This window comes from Oncorhynchus mykiss, chromosome 2 (genome assembly GCF_057628025.1).
Source record: "Oncorhynchus mykiss isolate SJ-2025 chromosome 2, ASM5762802v1, whole genome shotgun sequence".
NCBI classification, from domain to species: Eukaryota; Metazoa; Chordata; class Actinopteri; order Salmoniformes; family Salmonidae; genus Oncorhynchus; species Oncorhynchus mykiss.
In genome coordinates, this window is record NC_143023.1 from 78,556,975 (window position 1) to 78,577,308 (window position 20,334).

The following is a 20,334-nucleotide window of genomic DNA, read 5'->3' on the forward strand; positions in this document are numbered from 1 at the left end:
TCAGGACCTGTGTGTAGTTAACTGACCCTCTCTGCCCATTCATTGCCATTTTACTTGTTGTTGTTGTCTTAGCTGATTAGCTGTTGTTGTCTTACCCGTTGTTGTCTTAGCTAGTTCTCCCAATCAACACCTGCTTTATGCCTCGCTTTGTGTCTCTCTCTAATGTCAATATGCCTTGTATACTGTTGTCTAGGATAGTTAGCATTGTTATAGTTTACTGCGGAGACCCTAGTCCCACTCAACATGCCTCAGATGCCTCTTTTGTCCCTTCCTTGATAATTTGTGTGAGATTGAGGGCATCTAGGTTAGATTATAGGACTGCCGGGGTGTTAAGCATGTCCCAGTTTAGGTCACCTAGCTGAAAGAACTCTGAAGATAGATGGGGGGCAATCAATTCACATATGGTATCCATATGGTACAATGAGAGACTTATTTCTGAAGAGATACATTTTTAAAAGTAGAAGCTCGAACTGTTTGGGCATAGACCTGGAAAGTATGACAGAACTTTGCAAGCTATCTCTGCAGTAGATTGCAACTCCTACCCCTTTGGCAGTCCTATCTTGACGGAAAATGTTGTAGTTGGGGATGGAAATCTCTGAATGTTTGGTGGCCATCCACGGCAGGATTCAGACATGGCAAGGACATCAGGGTTTGCGGAGTGTGCTAAAGCAGTTAGTAAAACAAACTTGGGGAGGAGGCTTCTGATGTTAACATGCATGAAACCAAGGCTTTTACGGTTACAGTAGTCAACAAATGAGAGTGCCTGGGGACACACAGGGCCTGGGTTAACCTCTACATAACCTGAGGAACAGAGGAGGAGTGGGATGAGGGCACGGCTAAAGACTATCAAATCTGGTTGTCTAGTGCGTTGGGGACAGAGAATGAAACGAGCAGATTTCTGAGCGTGGTAGGATAGATTCAGGGCATAATGTACAGACAGGGTTATGGTAGGGTTCGGGTACAGTGGAGGTAAACCTTGGCATTGATTGATGACAAGAGAGGTTGCATCTCTGGACACACTAGTTATGCTGGGTGAGGTCACCGCATGTGTGTTTTGCAAGGAGGAATGGGAAAAAATGTCAGTCTCTCGATGTGCAAAACTGATAGAGACATACCCCAAGCGACTTACAGCTGTAATCGCAGCAAAAGGTGGCGCTACAAAGTATTAACTTAAGGGGGCTGAATAATTTTGCACGCCCAATTTTTCAGTTTTTGATTTGTTAAAAAAGTTAGAAATATCCAATAAATGTCGTTCCACTTCATGATTGTGTCCCACTTGTTGTTGATTCTTCACAAAAAAATACAGTTTTATATCTTTATGTTTGAAGCCTGAAATGTGGCAAAAGGTCGCAAAGTTCAAGGGGGCCAAATACTTTCGCAAGGCACTGTATATCTTCCTCCCTAACTTTAAGCATCAGCTTTCTGAGCAGCTTACCAATTGCTGCAGCTGTACACAGCCCATCTGTAAATAGCCCATCCAACCACCTACCTCATCCCCATATTGTTTTTATTTACTTTTTTTGCTACAGTATTTCTACTTGCACATCATCATCTGCATATCTGTCACTCCAGTGTTCATTTGCTAAATTGTAATTACTTCGCTACTATGGCATATTTATTGCCTTACCTCCTTACGCCATTTGCACATACTGTATATAGACTTTTTCTATTGTGTTATTGACTGTACGTTTGTTTATTCCATGTGTAACTCTGTGTTGTTGTTTGTATCACACTGCTTTGCTTTATCTTGGCCAAGTCGCAGTTGTAAATGAGAACTTTTTCTCAACTGGCCTACCTGGTTAAAGAAAGGTGAAATAAAAAATAAAACAAAAAACATTATACAGAGAGAAGAGCAGAAAGTAGACTGCTGCAGAGTGGCACAGCTCAGACATGACACACCATTACATAGCACAAAACTAATCCCCCAAAACTGCAACTAAATGTTAACTACGTATCCATCTGTACTATCTAAATAGCCTTAATGTCCTACTGATACTGCTCATCTAAAACCTAGACCTACAGTATAGTCTACCTGAGTTGAAGGCTTATGTCTAACAGTATATGCAGGTAAGCCATGAGAGAAGAATAGATGATGACCTGATAATGAGAAAAATAGACCCCATAGATTACTAGAATATGCCTTCATACAAGAGTGTCTGAAAAAAGCTCTTTAACAGATGTTTCCATTAGAGGTAAGGATCGCCAAAAGCTGATCGCCATGTGGGTGTTTAGGATGCCCACTACATGCTAGGTAATGCTAGTATCAACAAACCCATCCAACACAGCTAAAATATATAGCGAGCCTTGATTGGTCATCGCACGGTCATACAGCGTCATCTTCCCCACTTAGGTCCAAGGTGCAAACTTGAAATCTGAGGAAAAAAGGTTAGTGGTTATGATTATGGTTAGGCAGTAGTAATCAATTTAAAATGAAGCTGTACTCTGTGAATATGTGCTTAGTGATGGAAAGACCCAGTAATGTTTAGCTGACGACCGACTGATGCCATCCGTGTAGCACAAGATATCACACTGCGGGACAGCGCATGTGGCGGCCAACAGCATTTGGACCAGCACAATGGTGGTAGATATGAGTCACGCTCAGCAAAATGACTATAGCTGAGTAAGCTGCATCAGGGTATAAGATGCATTGGCCCTTACATACGCACTATGTACAAGCATTTAAGCATGCATGATAATGCGTGAAATCTTGCTTACTACCATCTTCAAATATTGTATACTCCTAAGATGTTGCCTAACCTTATGCTTATGATAACTACAGCGAGAACGAAAGATTACACACTCCTCTTGTTGGCGGAGAGAACATTGTGCAGTTTAAGCAAATTGCCCACAATTCTACACATTTAGCATTGGGTAAATATTTTTTTAGCTGTTTTGAAACAAATGTTTCCATGTCTTATGTGTTTTTATATGATACCAGGGGTCGAAGCCTGACTGAGTTCCATATTATTTTACCAGTCAAAAGTTTGGACACATCTACTCATTCCAGGGTTTTTCTTTATTTTTACTATTTTCTACATTGTAGAATAATAGTGAAGACATCAAAACTATGAAATAACACGTGTATGGAATCATGTAGGAACCAAAAAAGTGTTAAACAAATCTAAATATATTTTATATTTGAGATTCCTCAAAGTAGCCACCCTTTGCCATGAAGACAGTTCTGCATTCTCTCAACCAGCTTCATGAGGAATGATTTTCCAACAGTCTTGAAGCACTTGTTGGCTGCTTTTCCTTCACTCTGTTGTCCAACTCATCCCAAACCTTCTCAATTGGGTTGAGGTTGAGTGATTGTTGAGGCCAGGTCATCTGATGCAGCACTCTATCACTCTCCTTCTTGGTCATATAGCCCTTACACAGCCTGGAGGTGTGTTTTGGGTCACTGTTGAAAAACAAATGATAGTCCCACGAAGTGCAAACCAGATTGGATGGTGTATTGCTGCAGAATGCTGGTTAAGTGTGCCTTGAATTCTAAATAAATCACTGACAGTGTGATTTCATTTGGAGAGAGAGGGGTGAACGAGGTAAATGCATAGGCATGTGAGTGGGACCAGTAAACTGAATGAGGAGCGGATGTCGTCAACCTTCTTTTCAAAGTGATTGACCAAGTTGTCTGCAGGAGAGGGAGGGGGAGGGGTGGATAATTAATGAGGGAGGAGAAGGTGGAAAAAAGGTTCCTATGGTTAGAAGCAGAAGCTTTAAATACAGAGTGATAGAATGTGGTTTTAGCAGAGGATACAGAGGAAGAGAAGGAAGAGAGGAGGGTGTGAAAGGATGATTGGTCCTCTGGGAAGTTTAGTTTTCCTCCATTTTCGCTCAGCCGCCCACAGTCCTGTTCTGTAAGCTCGCAGTGAGTCATCCAGCCCCAGAGCAGGAAGGGAGGGCCGAGCCAGCCGGGAGGAAAAGGGACAATGCGAGTCATGGGATGCATAAAGGGAGGAGAGTGAGGTCGAAGAGGCAGAATCAGGAGACAGGAGGATGAAGGATTTAGCAGAAGGGAGAGATGATAGGAAAGAAGAGGAGATAGTAGTGGAAGAGAGAGCAAAGAATGTGACGGCGCATGACCATCTGGGTAGGGGCTGAGTGGTTAGGGTTGGAGGAAAGGGAGACAGAAAAGGAAACAAAGTAGTGATCAGAGACCTGGAAGATGGTTGCAGTGAAATTTGTAGTCGAACAGCCTCTAGTAAAGATGAGGTCAAGCAAATTGCTGTGTTGCCAAAGACATACAGACACTAAAAGCAGCACAGCGTCAATGAATGTAAAAAAAATGTTCAGGTTAAAAGCCTCATAGAATGTGGGTAAAGGATATGCTTAAACCATCATTATGCACCTGGATAATGAATGTGCCTGTCACCGTACTGCGATGCTCCAAGCAAATGTTGTGGAAGGCGTAGCTAATGTTGGCCTCTATGTCACCACAACCTCACTGTGTTATTGGCAATAGCAATAATAGCAGCCATGCCATAACGACTAAGTGCTGATGATACAGGACATAACAGCCAATGCATGAATTAGCTTAGCCATGCACATGCTCCATACAATATCGACAGCCATGTTATTATGCAAAATATATATATATATCTTTAAATAACATATTTTCCTTTATTATTTCCCGCAAATCCTACCACCCCTCCCCTAATTGGAGTAAACTAATAAACAACAACACTTAGGCTTCTACTTCCAGCTGATAGAGTACATACTATATACATTTTACGGACACAATCTATTTTACAATAGTTATATTTTGTTTGTTTTTAGTCCTGGCCTTCCTCTAACTTCCACCTCTCCAATCTAGTTCTGATGTCCATCCAGTTTGATTTCTATTAGCCATATATTTTTAACTGTGCTGTTTCACAAACGTTCTGAACCTATACATTTTACAGACACGGTATAGATGTAACAGTCTGCAAGTTAAGTTGAATGCATTTCCAGCATTTCCAGCAGGATGTGTGAGCAGAACAGCTTAAATAGACTGCCAAATAAGTCTGTGTGATTGTTACTAGCATCTAATTGGTGCAATCTCAGCTGATGCAGACACTCCGGTTCCATTTATAATCTGCCTTAGTTTTATTTTTCTTGAATGCTTATTGATTTATCTTGAAGGTTTAAGTGATTGATATTTGTCTTTCTCTGTGAAACTCCATGTCTGGTTTTCCAGCTGTCGAGAACATGGCATACCATCAGAGTGAGTGTGGTGAACGTTTATAATATTTGGGTTTTGTCTTTATCACATTGTACAGTAAACAACAAGATAAGACTTTGCTCCGAGCCTTTTGGCAGGAGACAGGCTAACGAGGACCAACTGCTCTCTGACGCTGACAAGCTGTAGATTTAAACACACACACACACACACACACACACACAGAAGCCATAAAGAGCAGTGCCAATGTTTTTATTTACATCAAGCGTAGAGGAGTATCCAGATAGCTTCATGTTGTGTAACCTGTTAACTGCATAGTTGGTTCCAGGGAGCAAGCAGACAAGCTCTCTGTAACAGCTACAAGTCTTTGTATTATTCCATAACTAACATTGGCTGTGTTGCCTGGACCTGTCATGACTGGTTACTGTCACATTGTAATGCAGTGATGTCTTAACACATCTGGATTGTATATTTACTGCCAACCTGATCCCAAACCAATTGCAATCTGTAAGATACAGGGCTCTATTTTTTTTCCTTCTTTTTTTAGATTTTTTAGTGTTTGTTTTTGGGAATTTTACCCCGTTTTGTGGTATCCAATGGTTATAGTAGCTACTATCTTGTCTCATCGTTACAACTCCCGTATGGGTTCGGGAGAGACGAAGGTTGAAAGTCATGCGTCCTCCAATACACAACCCAACCAAGTCGCACTGCTTCTTAACACAGCACGCATCCAACCTGGAAGCCAGCCGCACCAATGTGTCGGAGGAAACACCATGCACCTGGCAACATTGGTTAGCGTGCACTGTGCCCAGCCTGCCACAGGAGTGCGCGATGAGACAAGGATATCCCTACTGGCCAACGACGCTAGGCCAATTGTGCGTCGCCCCACGGACCTCCCGGTCTCGGCCGGTTACGACAGAGCCTGGGCGCAAACCCAGTCTCTGGTGGCACAGCTGGCGCTGCAGTACAGCGCCCTTAACCACTGCGCCACCCGGGAGGCCAGGGCTCTATTTTTGGCTGCCGTTAAGGCTGCGCTAGTGTCAAATGCACCTTATTTTGCAATTTCGTCATGTAAAAACGGGCTCACTGGCATTTCCAGCCATAACTCCAAGCAATTTACCTGTCTCATATCAGCTCGCTTATGCTCAGATGCGCAGGGTGAATATGTAGCAGGTTACGTGAATTGTGTTAAGTTTAGAATAAGGGTTAGCTAAAATGCTACAGATGCCCACGACTCGAAGACGCAACCTTAGACGGTTGCAGATTACGCTCAACCATCCTCCTCGACCAACCTCCCTACTTTCGTTTCTGTCTAAAGTAACTAGATCATTAGTAGGTATAATACGTATTGGGGATGCTCAGAAATATGTAAAGTCCCTTATGTTTCATATGGCTCTGAGGCCAGGCTGGGGAGCGTAAACAGGGCAGGACCCAAGTTGAGGAAAGCTGAACTTTATGCAAGTACTCGGCGATATTGCGGCATGATTGACCAATGGAAGCTCAGTATAGCTTCCAGACCCTACTGGATTGGCTGTTGATTTATGCTATTGCACGACCGGGTAAGACATGTGATACTATACATCATATAATTCGTATGATAGTGTACGAATGCTATTCCATTCACAATGGAACCTGTGTGTAATTCATTGCGTTTCTATGGGCTAATAGAAGCAAGGCCAAACTCAGTGTTTCAGAAAATATTTTCTGAGACCTACAGGGGTGCTAAAACACACAATCAAATAGCTAAATATGTTAGGTAAGTAGATAGCATACAAAAAAACGGCTTACACGTATAATATAAATTACTTAGATTGATTGGAATCGTACAGTTATATTTAGTAAAAGACAGATCATCGGGTGAACTTTCTCTCACCTACACACATCCACTCATGAAAATATTCAGACACGCTTATACACATACGCTCCAACTTGCACATACACATGCATGCACATGCACACAACCCCAAATCAGTTGGTAGTTAATTACTTTTTCCCACAGGAGGTTGGAGTGGGATGTTAGAGTGGGATAGGCAGGTCTATTCATGTCTCTGCATGTGGCCTGGAGCCCTGGTTAGGGTTGCTTGGATTTGTGTGTGTGTGTGTGTGTGTGTGCGTGTGCGCAAGAGTGTTTTAGTGTGTATAACTTGGGGGAAGAATTATCTTGCGGTTGGCATTAGTGCTATTGATGGTGTGTGTGTGCAGAGATGTGACTTAGCCCAGGGCAGTGGTGAATTGACATATATCTGGCACGGTGGATGAGTATACATCCCCAATCTGGCACGATGCTGCACATGATATCTCCTAGCCTTAGGACAGACTCCACAACACATAATATACAGGATTAGCTTTAGAAAGCCATGGTAAAGAAATGGCATAATAGGGAAGTCATCTTCATCTTGTTGGTTGCCAAAATGTTGTACATTTACAGCTTAGTAGCGATGTACTTCAATAGACCTTAAACATTACAGTATGTCCTACACATACAACACATAATATTGAATCTATCTGTATGTCTGTCCGTCTGTCCGTCCGTCTTTTCTATTAGTCGCTCTCTAAAAGACACCTCCAAGGTCTTGTCCCTCCATTCTCTGAAGCAGGAATGCATACCATCCGTTCCTTAAACAGAAGGGCGCAGGGTGATGCATTCTAACAACTCTGTCAAGCACAAGAGAGACCTGCTGGCTATCCCCACTACCCCTGGATACACACACATGCACACAGTCTGCTATAACTCCTTCGTCTCTTTCTGTCTCACCAACTCTCATACTTAAAATGTTTAATTTCCATTTCCTTAGTATCTACTTTTTTGCCTCCCTCTCTTTCCATCACTCTCTCCCACTCTCTCTATTCATTCCTCCCCCCATGTCTCTCCCACTCTGTCCCCCCCTCCCTTACCAGCCCATGGTACTGGAGTTTGGCCAAGTGTAGCTGTATGGCTACCTGCATGCAAAAGGTTTGTTAATGTGTTTATGTGGTGTGGGTGTGTGAGAGCTTTTCCTTATCTGACTGCTCATCGATACATGAACTCTGAGAGAAGGAAACTCACACACATACACACGAATACAGACACACACAACACACACACACCAATCGATGCATGCGCGCACACACACATATGTTTTTCTAGCCTGAGTTACAATCTACACCACCATTCATTTTTCACATTGTGAATTTTACTAAAACTGTAATTAATTGTGTGTTTGGCGTAGGCTTACCTTGGCCTGACGTTTTGATAACTGTGTAATTCTCTCTCAGACAAGTTGAGAATTCCCTGTCAAGAAGAGGCTAGCTTAGCTAACCTAGCTAACCTGTAGCATCAAATGGATGACATTGCAGGAGCTGTGTTAATGTTGCTTTATTCCGAAACAATGTGGACCACCTGGACATTTAATGTAAACTCAGCAAAAAAAGAAACGTCCCTTTTTCAGGACCCTGTCTTTCAAAGATAATTCGTAAAAATCCAAATAACTTCACAGATCTTCATTGTAAAGGGTTTAAATACTGTTGCCCATGCTTGTTCAATGAACCATAAACAATTAATAAACATGCACCTGTGGAATGATTGTTAAGACACTAACAGCTTACAGATGGTAGGCAATTAAGGTCATAGTTATGAAAACATAGGACACTAAAGTTGACTGACTCTGAAAAACATCAAAAGAAAGATGCCAGGGTCCTTGCTCATCTGCGTGAACGTGCCTTAGGCATGCTGCAAGGAGTCATGGGGACTGCAGATGTGGCCAGGGTAATAAATTGCAATGTCAGTGCTGTGAGACGCCTAAGACAGCGCTACAGGGAGACAGGACCGACAGCTGATTGTCCTCGCAGTGGCAGACCAACAACACCTGAACAGGATCGGTACATCAGAACATCACACCTATGGGACAGATACAAGATGGCAACAACAACTGCACCTGGCCGTGCTGCTGCTCCAGTTTCAACTGTTCTGCCTGCGGCTATGGAACCCTGACCTGTTCACCGGATGTGCTACCTGTCCCAGACCTGCTGTTTTCAACTCTCTAGAGACAGCAGGAGCGGTAGAGATACTTCTAATGATCGGCTATGAAAAGCCAACTGACATTTACTCCTGAGGTGCTGACCTGTTGCAATCTCGACAACCACTGTGATTATTATTATTTGACCATGCTGGTCATTTATGAACATTTGAACATCTTGGCCATGTTCTGTTATAATCTTCACCCGGCACAGCCAGAATAGGACTGGCCACCCCTCATAGCCTGGTTCCTCTCTAGGTTTCTTCCTAAGTTTTGGCCTTCTCAGGAGTTTTTCCTAGCCACCGTGCTTCTACGTCTGCATTGCTTGCTGTTTGGGGTTTTAGGCTTGTAGGCCTGTTGTAAGGCAGGTCCTCACCAAACATCACAGGCAACAACATCGCGTATGGGCACAAATCCACTGTCGCTGGACCAGACAGGACTGGCAAAAAGTGCTCTTCACTGACGAGTCGCGGTTTTGTCTTACATGGGGTGATGGTCGGATTCGCGTTTATCGTCGAAGGAATGAGCGTTACACCGATGCCTGTACTCTGTAGCGGGATCAATTTGGAGGTGGAGGTTTCGTCGTGGTCTGGGGCGGTGTGTCACAGCATCATCGGACTGAGCTTGTTGTCATTGCAGGCAATATCAATGCTGTGCGTTACAGGGAAGACATCCCCCTCCCTCATGTGGTACCCTTCCTGCAGGCTCATCCTGACATGACCCTCCAGCATGACAATGCCACCTGCCATACTGCTCGTTCTGTGCATGATTTCCTGCAAGACAGGAATGTCAGTGTTCTGCCATGGCCAGCGAGGAGCCCGGATCTCAATCCCATTGAGCATGTCTGGGACCTGTTGGATTGGAGGGTGAGGGCTAGGGCCATTCCCCCCAGAAATGTCTGGGAACTTGCAGGTGCCTTGGTGGAAGAGTGGGGTAACATCTCACAGCAAGAACTGGCAAATCTGGCGCAGTCCATGAAGAGGAGATGCACTGCAGTACTTAATGCAGCTGGTGGCCACACCAGATACTGACTGTTACTTTTGATTTTGACCCCCCATTTTTTCAGGGACACATTATTCTATTTCTGTTAGTCACATGTCTGTGGAACTTGTTCAGTTTATGTTTCAGTTGTTGAATCTTGTTATGTTCATACAAATATTTACACATGTTAAGTTTGCTGAAAATTAACACAGTTGACAGTGAGAGGACGTTTCTTTTTTGCAGAGTTTAGTAACTACTTGCTTGCAGAGGTCTACAGAGGCGAATTGGCTACTCTAAGCAAACAAGTAGCAAAATTACACAAGCTACTGGGGCATCCATGCCCGCTTACATTTTCGTTATCTTCTAACCCAGTAGCCGCACGCCGTTCTGGCCTGGTGGGAATGTCGCCACGGTGTCGGCTCTCCACAACTGACTGGCTGAGACTCTGCAGGGATTCCTCCCCGAAGGGGTCTCTCCATCCCCTGGAGAATGGAGTTAGTAGGATGTACCTGGATGACTTGGTGGATGTTCCTATTCTCAATCCTACCAACCAGCCATGGAGATATGTCACTTGCCGTGGAAGTCGAAAACAGCAACCTCTGGCAATGGGGGCCTCCTTGGTTAAGGTAAGCCCAGACTGGAAACAGACTAGAAACAGCTTTGCCGCCCTGGATCCAGAGGCTCCGGTGCCTTCTTCCCTGGGGACTTCCGACTCGAGATCGGATGCGGAGGTACCTGCGCCTTCGTCCTCTATTCTGTCTCTCTCGCCGGTGCCTTCTACCGGTGCCTTCTTACAGATGCTCAGAGCTCCCCCTCATCGGACCGTGAGGCTGTCTAAGACTCCAGCCCATTCATCATCCACAATGGATAATACAGCTGCTCGGGTCTATCGGGCAAGAAACATCTCGGTTCCAGGGGCAATAACCCTGTGCTGTCCTGGAGCACGAGTACAGGACATTCATTACAAGGCTGCTTCTGAAGATTCTACGACAGCTGCTGGGACTCTACAGTACTAACTCACTGCCAGTGTGTTCCCAGAGAGCACCTACTGCTGGAATATGGAAAATGAGAGACATGTCTCCTTCATCTCTATGACCTCTGACCCCTCTTCCTTGTTGTCTTTAGGCGGGGTCATAACTGGAAACCATATTACACTACCCCAAAGATTAAGGTTAAGATCACTTTTTTGGTCAATTGCACACAACTCAAATTTGAGTTCTGCTGAAAGATACACACACACATACACATACAGTACCAGTCAAAAGTTTGGACACACCTACTCATTCAAGGGTTTTACTTTATTTTTACTATTTTCTACATTATAGAATAATAGTGAAGACATCAAAACTATGAAATAACACATATGGAATCATGTAGTAACCAAATATATTTAAGATTTTAGATTCTTCAAAGTAGCCACCCTTTGCACACTCTTGGCATTCTCTGAACCAGCTTCACCTGGAATGCTTTTCCAACAGTCTTAAAGGAGTTCCCACATATGCTGAGCACTTGTTGGCTGCTTTTCCTTCACTCTGCAGTCCAACTCATCCCAAACCATCTCAATTGGGTTGAGGTTGGGTGATTGTGGAGGCCAGGTCATCTGATGCAGCACTCCATTACTCTCCTTCTTGGTCAAATATCCCTTACACAGCTTGGAGGTGTGTTGGGTCATTGTCCTGTTGAAAAGCAAATCAGATGGGATGGCGTATCACTGTACAATGCTGTGGTTGCCATGGTGGTTAAGTGTGCCTTGAATTCCAAATAAATCACAGACAGTGTCACTAGCAAAGCACCCCCACACCATCACACCTCCTCCATGCTTCACGGTGGGAACCACATATGCAGAGCTCATCCGTTCACCTACTCTGCATCTCACAAAAATGCGGTGGTTTAAACCAAAAATCAAACATTTGGAGTCATCAGACCAAAGGACATATAACCACCGGTCTAATGTCCATTGCTCATGTTTCTTGGCCCGAGCAAGTCTCTTCTTCTTATTGGTGTCCTTTAGTAGTGGTTTCTTTGCAGCAATTTGACCATGAAGGCCTGATTCACACAGTCTCCTCTGAACAACCGATGTTGAATGTTTCTGTTACTTAAACTATGTGAATTATTTATTTGGGCTGCTATTTCTGAGGTGGTCCTCATGGGAGCCAGTTTCATCATAGTGCTTGACGGTTTTTGCAACTGCACTTGAGAAACATTCAAAGTTATTGAAATGTTCCGGATTGACTGACAGGTCTTAAAGTAATGATGGACTGTCATTTCTCTTCACTTATTTGAGCTGTTTTTGCCATAACATGGACTTGGTCTTTTACCAAATAGGGCTATCTTCTGCATACCACCCCTACCTTGTCACCACACAACTGATATGCCTCAACCCATTAAAAAGGAATGAAATTCCACAAATGAACTTTTAACCTGTTCATTGAAATGCATTCCAGGTGACTACCTCATGAATGCCAAGAGTGTGCAAAGCTGTCACCAAGGCAAAGGGTAGCTACTTGGAGAATCTCAAATCTAAAATATATTTAGATTTGTTTCACACTTTTTTTGTTTACTACAATTAAATGTACAATATCAAACAAGATAATATAAATCATAAGACAGTTATGTATATTCTTCTGTATATCAAATTATATATACATGAACTTAATTTCCTTTAAAGACTCAGACATTAGTTAGAATCTAAATATGTTTTATTTCATCCTGTTGATGTCTTTATTTTTATTCTACAATGTATAAAATAGTAAAAAATAAAGAAAAACCCTTGAATGAGTAGGTGTGTCCAATCTTTTGACTGGTACTGTACATTTGCAAAAAAGGACCACCATCAAACATCACAGCAGCCCAAAGAGTGGCCACTTCAGTAATTTGAGTAACCCTTTTCATAACATGTGCATTACTTCACATACTCTGAATAGAGCTCTGTCAAGCGTGTCCTAGCATCAACGGCCATCCTAAGAGGGTTATTCTGACTGGGACTGGGGCTATTCAAGCGAAACAGAAAACATGAGCAAGTGAAGTAGATGAAATAAGTGTAACATAGATTTTTTTATTCTAAAATTACTCTTCCAAGTGGCTACTGTCAAACATTAATCTGTGTTTCTGACTCTAATATGGGTTACTGCAGTGAAGTACATGAACATGAGTAATCTGGGGTGGAGGTTGCTGTTTCCCTGTGAAGTCTCAGGACACATAATATGCTGTGATTGACAGCTCACCTGAGGGCTAGAGGACCAGGTATGCACCCCTCTCTTTCCCTTTCTCCCTCTCTCTCCGCTTGGGTAAACATCTGATGGGTGCTGACAGCCATAACCCTGTGAAGACTCTAGTTATCTGTGTATGCAGTGAAAGAGAGAGAAAGAAAGAGAGAGAGAGAGAGAAAGATTGAGAGAAAGAGATCAATGGAGGAAGGGAGATAGAGATAGAGGGACAGGGCAAGAGTTCAGTCTGCAGAGGACACAGATTGTGCCCTATCAGATGTGGTTCCATTGCTTGCCTGCTGTTCAGTCTCATTCTTTCATGTTGTATGCTGTGCAGTGCTTACTTTGTGAATCGGGAGGTGCAGGAAGAAGAAGTGAATGTGAGGAGGGTGACCTGAGGGGCTCTGAGGTACACTCATAGAAAAAAAGGTTCCAAAGGGGTTCTTTGGCTGTCCCCATAGGATAACCCTTTTTGAACCCTCTGTGGAAAGGATTCATCCTGGAACCAAAAGAGTTCTACCTGCAACCAAAAAGTGTTCTTCAAAGAGTTCTCCAATGGGGACAGCCGAATAACCTTTTAAGAGTGTACCGGAAGGAAATAGAAAAAACCCACCTTAATAATAAAGCATTGCATTTGCGTAGTGGCATAGAGCAGTAGAGAAGAGGCGCTTATAAATTGCACACATGGAGAAATTGTTTATGCAATGTGTTTCATGCAATTCTACTGCAGATTTAGTAGAATCTTTTTTAATACCGCACAAATGATGGAAATTACAAATTAGGCCGACTTTGACACGGACAAGATGAGAGTCTGAGATCAATAAAAACAACCTTGTCTTGAATCTATAATTTGCCTAGGCCTAGATGTGTGGAGACACAAAGTGTACAATATAAGGAGGAAATTATAGTCCTAAAAAAGCTTTCCAGTTTCACTGACTCCAATGACGCACAGCTCACTCACCAGCGATGGTCAATGCGCTTGTGCAAAAAGTGTATCTCCCTCTTGTTTTACTTTGTAAAACAATGCTGTGAGCTCAATAGGCTTATTGGGAAGTTGCTTAAATATTTTGGTAGATTATAGACAGATTCTTCTCATTTCAGCAGGAGCCATGGTTAAGTTTAGGCATTAACGCCAAATTATTAAGGTTAGGCATTAACTACGAATGGTTAAGGTAAGGGTTGAAGTTTGGGATAGGCTTAAAACGAAAACAAAATTAACCAATTTTAGCAGCTGCCCAATACCATGGTGGGCATGCATAATGTTGGATGCATTGGAATGGTAGGGAGAATGAAAAAGAGGCTATGGGATTATACAAGATGTTTGAGTTTCAAATACTACATGTTCAGTGAATGTGAGTATATTTAGGTGGTTTAAATGATTAACTTTCTCACTAATCTTCTAAAAGTTGACGTTGCAAAAAACTTGTCAATCTATTCATTATTCTACTAACTAGGACTGAGGGTGAGACGTTTTCCATAAGGCAAAACACAGAAAGGAGGGTGGTTGGTTGTGGTCGAGTGGTAGGTGTATAACACGAATGTTTAGCAACACAAAAGTTGCGAGTTTGAATCTCATCATGAACAATTTTAGCTAATTGGTAACTTTTCAACTACTTAATACTTTTTAGCTACTTTGCAACTACTTACTATGTTAGCTAACCCTTCCCTTAAACCTAACCTTAACTCTTTTAGCTAGCCTTAACCCAATAACCTTACTGCTAAACTGAACCCTAACTTTAACCCTAACCCCTAGCCTAGCTATCGTTAGCCGCCTAGCTATCGTTAGCTGCCTAGCTAACATTAGCCACAACAAATTTAAATTCATAACACATCATACATTTAGGAAATTCTTAATATATTGTACGTTTTGCAAATTCATAACATATCATACAAAATGTTTCTTTTTAACATATCATTCGAAATGGATGATGGACAGAAATGAATACATACCAGAAATTAATACATACCATATGAAAAATAACATATGATACTAAATGGAGTGTCTCGGATTAACGTACAGAATAATACAAATTGCTCTGAGACCTGGATGGCTCTCAGAACAGCCTCAATCTGTCAGGGCACTCCAATGCTTCCCACGGTTGTGTCAAGTTGGCTGGATGTTCTTTGGGTGATGGACCATTCTTAATCCCCCCCTTGACCTGTAGAGTGTGAAAAACCCAGAGGCGTTGCAGTTCTTGACACAAACCAGAGTGCCTGGCACCTACTGGACTACCATATCCCGTTCAAAGGCATTTATATATTTTTGTCTTGCCCATTCATGCTTTGAATGGCACACATACACAATCTTTGTCTCAATTGTCTCAAGGCTTAAAAATCCTTCTTTATTTTATATATTTTTTTATTTCACCTTTATTTAACCAGGTAGACTAGTTGAGAACAAGTTCTCATTTATAACTGCGACCTGGCCAAGATAAAGCAAAGCAGTGCGACACAAACAAGAGTTACACATGGAATAAACAAACATACAGTTAATAACACAATAGAGAAAAAAGGTATACATACAGTGTGTGCAAATGAGGTAAGATAAGGGAGGTAGGCAATAAATAGGCCATAGTGGCAAAATAATTACAATTTAGCAATTAAACACTGGAGTGATAGATATGCAAAAGATAAATGTGCAAGTAGCAATTACTGGAGTGCAAAGGAGCAAAAAAAAGTTCTAAATAACAGTATGGGGATGAGGTAGTTGGATGGGCTATTTACAGATGGGCTATGCACAGGTGAGGTGATCTGTGAGCTGCTTAAAGTTAGTGAGGGAGATATGGGTCTCCAGCTTCAATGATTTTTGCAATTTGTTCCAGTCATTGGCAGCAGAGAAATGGAAGGAAATGCGGCCAAATGAGGAATTGGCTTTGGGGGTGACCAGTGAAATATACCTGCTGGAGCGCGTGCTACGGGTGGGTGCTGCTATGGTGACCAGTGAGCTGAGATAAGGCGGGGCTTTACTTAGCAAAGACTTATAGATGACCTGGAGCCAGTGGGTTTGGTGACGGATGTGAAGCGAGGGCCAGCCAATGAGAGCATACAGGTCACAGTGGTGGGTAGTATATGGGGCTTTGGTGACAAAACGGATGGCACTGTAATAGACTGCATCCAATTTGCTGAGTAGAGTGTTGGACGCTATTTTGTAAATGACATCGCCAAAGCAGTCTCCTCCCCTTCATCTACACTGATTGAAGTGACATAAATAAAGGATCATCACTTTCACTTGGATTCACCTGGTCTGTCTATGTCATGGAAAGTGTAGGTCTCATAATGTTTTGTATACCCAGTGTCACGCCCTGACCATTGTTTGCTTTGTATGTTTATATGTTTTGTTTGGTCAGGGTGTGATCTGAGTGGGCATTCTATGATGTATGTCTAGTTTGTCTGTTTCTGTGTTTGGCCTGATATGGTTCTCAATCAGAGGCAGGTGTTAGTCGTTGTCTCTCATTGGGAACCATATTTAGGTAGCCTGTTTTGTCGTTGTTGGTGATTGTCTATGTTAGTTGCTTGTGTCAGCACAGTTCTTATTATGGCTTTACGGTCGTTATTCGTTTATTGTTTTGTATAGTTTGTTCAAGTGTTCTCTGTTCATTAAATTCACGATGAGCACATACCACGCTGCAATTTGGTCCTCCGATCCTTCTAACTACTCCTCCTAAGACGAGGAGGACGACGATCGTGACACCCAGTGTACATTCGAACAAAGAACACCATCACAAATAGTGTTTCATCATTTACTGAGTATGGAGACAAACAGTAAATGTGTCTCACGCATTATTTGAAGTATCTAAATATAATGTAACCTACCAATCAAGTGCCGTGGAGGGCACAATCCTACAATGTTGCAGTCCAGAAATGAGAGCTTTACCAGCTATGCCAAAAGGCTGGGCCTCTTGGTAAATAGATCATCGGACACAAAAGTGAGAGACATTAATGAATAAAGATGCTCAAACAATCATGTGTATCTGCAGTGGGTATTCCTCAACTCTAAAATGCACTAAACTGTGTAAGACAAATCCACAAAGAAAAGACAGCAGGCAAATGCATATGTGGTCCCAAAATCTAAATAGTGACGGCAGGGCGAGTTCAAACTGAAGTAGGAGGGTTCTACTCACAGGTGTGTGAATCAGCCCATTCTTGGTGAATCTCTGGGAGAAGGACACAGGACTGCTGAATAGATCATGTCAGACAAAAGTGAGAGACAAGAATGAATCAAATAAATCATCAAAGCTAAGATAGTTAGTGAGCTAGAAAATGAAGACCCTATCAGTCCCAGGTAGGGTGCTGAGCAATCATCCTACTCCAACTATTGACAGGGATAATATGACAATTCTTATTTGTCAGTTTGAATGAAATTAGTGGGTCCTGTCTGGATGACGGTGTTAGCTTTACCCACTTGTCCTATAGATTTGTGTAATCTCTAATTATTGATTGGAATAAACTGATAGCTAAAATGCTCCCTGTCCCGGAATGACATGCTAGCTAGTGACAAAGCTATTTGCTCCTGCTGGCTAGCAACATATCTACTTGTTGTAACTAGTTAGCTAATTAGCAAGTTAGCTACATTACTACGGTTGCTGCATTCTAAGTTGGGAGTCATTTTACAGCTTGCATCGATGGTATGACGTTTTTATAACTAAATTGTTAGATTACAATTTTTTTTAAATACTTCACCTGATAGCAGTTTGTCACCAGCTGTCTGCTACTGTCTACTATCCATCTAGCGAATATATAGAAGTGTTTTGAAAAAAAATGTAAGAATTGACATTGCCAACCAACAGAAATGTGTTCAGAAGAAATACATATATTCAATATGTAAAAAACAACTCCTCCCTCGACAGAGATCGATCATCTTGAAAACGAAAGCAGAAAGGTTGCTACAGCCCTCCTCCTAAATGTCCATGCGTTTGGTATCTATTAGGATAAGGTAAGACCCAGATGCAGACTGTGTCGAAGTAATAATGTTTATTACAGCAACAGAGGCAAGATACAGGACGGCAGACAGGCTCAGGGTCAGGTCAGGCAGAGGTCGGAAATCCAGATAGGGGCAAAGGTACAGGAAGGCAGGCCGGCTCAGGGTCATGGGCAGGCAGAGTGGTCAGGCGGGTGGGTTCAGGGTCAGGACAGGCAAGGGTCAAAAACCAGGAGGGCGAGAAAAAGAGAGGCTGGGAAAAAACAGGAGCTGACAGGACAAAAGCTGGTAAGCTTGACAAACAAGATGAACTGGCAACAGACAAACAGAGAACACAGCTATAAGTACACAGGGGATAATGGGGAAGATGGGCGACACCTGGAGGGGGGTGGAGACAAGCATAAAGACAGGTGAAACAGATCAGGGTGTGACAGTACCTCCCCAGGAGCCCCACCTGGCGTCCTACCTGGGTGCATAACTGGTTGACCGGGGTGCCGGCGGTGGAAGTCGGCGATGAGGGCTGGGTCCAGGATGTCTCTAGCGGGGATCCAGCACCTCTCCTCCAGGCCAGCCCTCCCAGTCAACCAGGTACTGGAAACCCCTGCCCCATGGTCGAACCCTCAGGAGGTGTTGCAGCTGCACCCTGGACGTAGGCTGTGGCCAATCCATCACTGCTCTCACCTTCCCGGGATCTGGACACTCCCAGCAGAGATGATGTAACCCAGAAAGGGGATGGTGGAGCGATGGAACTCGCACTTCTCTTTCTTCACAAACAGCAGAGAAGGCGTTGAAGGACCTACCGGACGTCGAGCACGTGTTCTTGAGTTGGAGCATCTACAAAGTATTGACTCAGTGTGTGAATACATATGCAAATTTGATATTTCTGTGTTTTGTTTTCAATATATTTGCAAAATTGTCTAAAAACATGTTTTCATTTCGTCATTATGGGTTATTGTGTGTAGATGGGTGAGAATTAATGTAAATAATGTACTTGCTTGCCACTTTTTCCCATGTGGTTTCTTTCTTCACAGACCCCTTATATATTTGGTCAAATTATACATTTTGTGTATGGTTTCCTAGAAACAAGGGTGGCTCAATTTACCCCTTTCGCTCAACTTACCCCACTCACCTAAAACATTTTTTAGGGGGCAGGAGAATGAACGAGAAGGCAACTCAAAGTAATTCTGATTGCTTTCATTATAACTGTTACATTGCAAACAGCACAATTTATTTCCATGCCACGAGAGGTACTGGATCCGGCCAAATAGGTTTGGAAAGAAACAGTCCAAAGCTGAGAAGTACGGATCCTGTTCCAGCAGGTTCCGGCTCAAATTAAGCAGTGGTGCTGTGTGAGAATAGCTGAGAATAGCAATTAGAAGACATCACAAGCATCGTGACTGAGAGAGCAACAAGATCGCTCAAGAGTGACTTCGAAATTTGACGTCTATCCATGTCTTGAGGACTTTGGGAAATACCTTCAAAACTGGCAACTAGGGGCAACATTGAGCGCTATTACCATCAAGTAGGCTTGGGCATTGTGGACAGGAGTGTCGGATGGGTGTAATCCCATGACTCTGGATCATAAGATTGCCTGATTTATCCAAGTGGTGGAGTGGACACTTTTTTTTTGTATTCATGTTTTTATATATCCCAAATCTTAACTCTTACCTTAACCGTTCGGAATGGGTGCCTAAACGTAATGTTTTAACCATGTCCAAAACCTTAACCCTTAACCTTCTAAATTTGACATTTGGAGAAAAGTAGATACACGTCTCATTCTGCAGTAAGACTGTGACAGCTTGTTGGACAAAGAATGTTCAAAAGTACACCTCCAAGACCAACTTGTCGCCCCGAAGCAATCACGTTTGAGTGTTTGTGTGTGTGTTGAATCACTGTTTGTGTATCTACAGTATGTTAAGTTTGTGTGTGTATTGAAATCACTCTGTGTGTGTGTGTGTGTTTGTGTGTGTACAGTAGATCACTGATAGCTGCCAGTGTCTGGGAGGTATGGTTGCTGACAGACGAACGTCTCCAGTTGTGTTGATATTAGACACACACACACACACACACACACAG

At 42.8% G+C, this 20,334-nt stretch overlaps 1 long non-coding RNA gene across 1 annotated transcript in view; it reads right to left on the bottom strand.

The window, feature by feature from the left end:
- The window catches only part of LOC149985241 (uncharacterized), a 1,026,866-nt gene that overhangs the window by 14,835 nt on the left and 991,697 nt on the right, over positions 1 to 20,334 (bottom strand). The gene's annotated exons all lie outside the window — the stretch shown is intronic.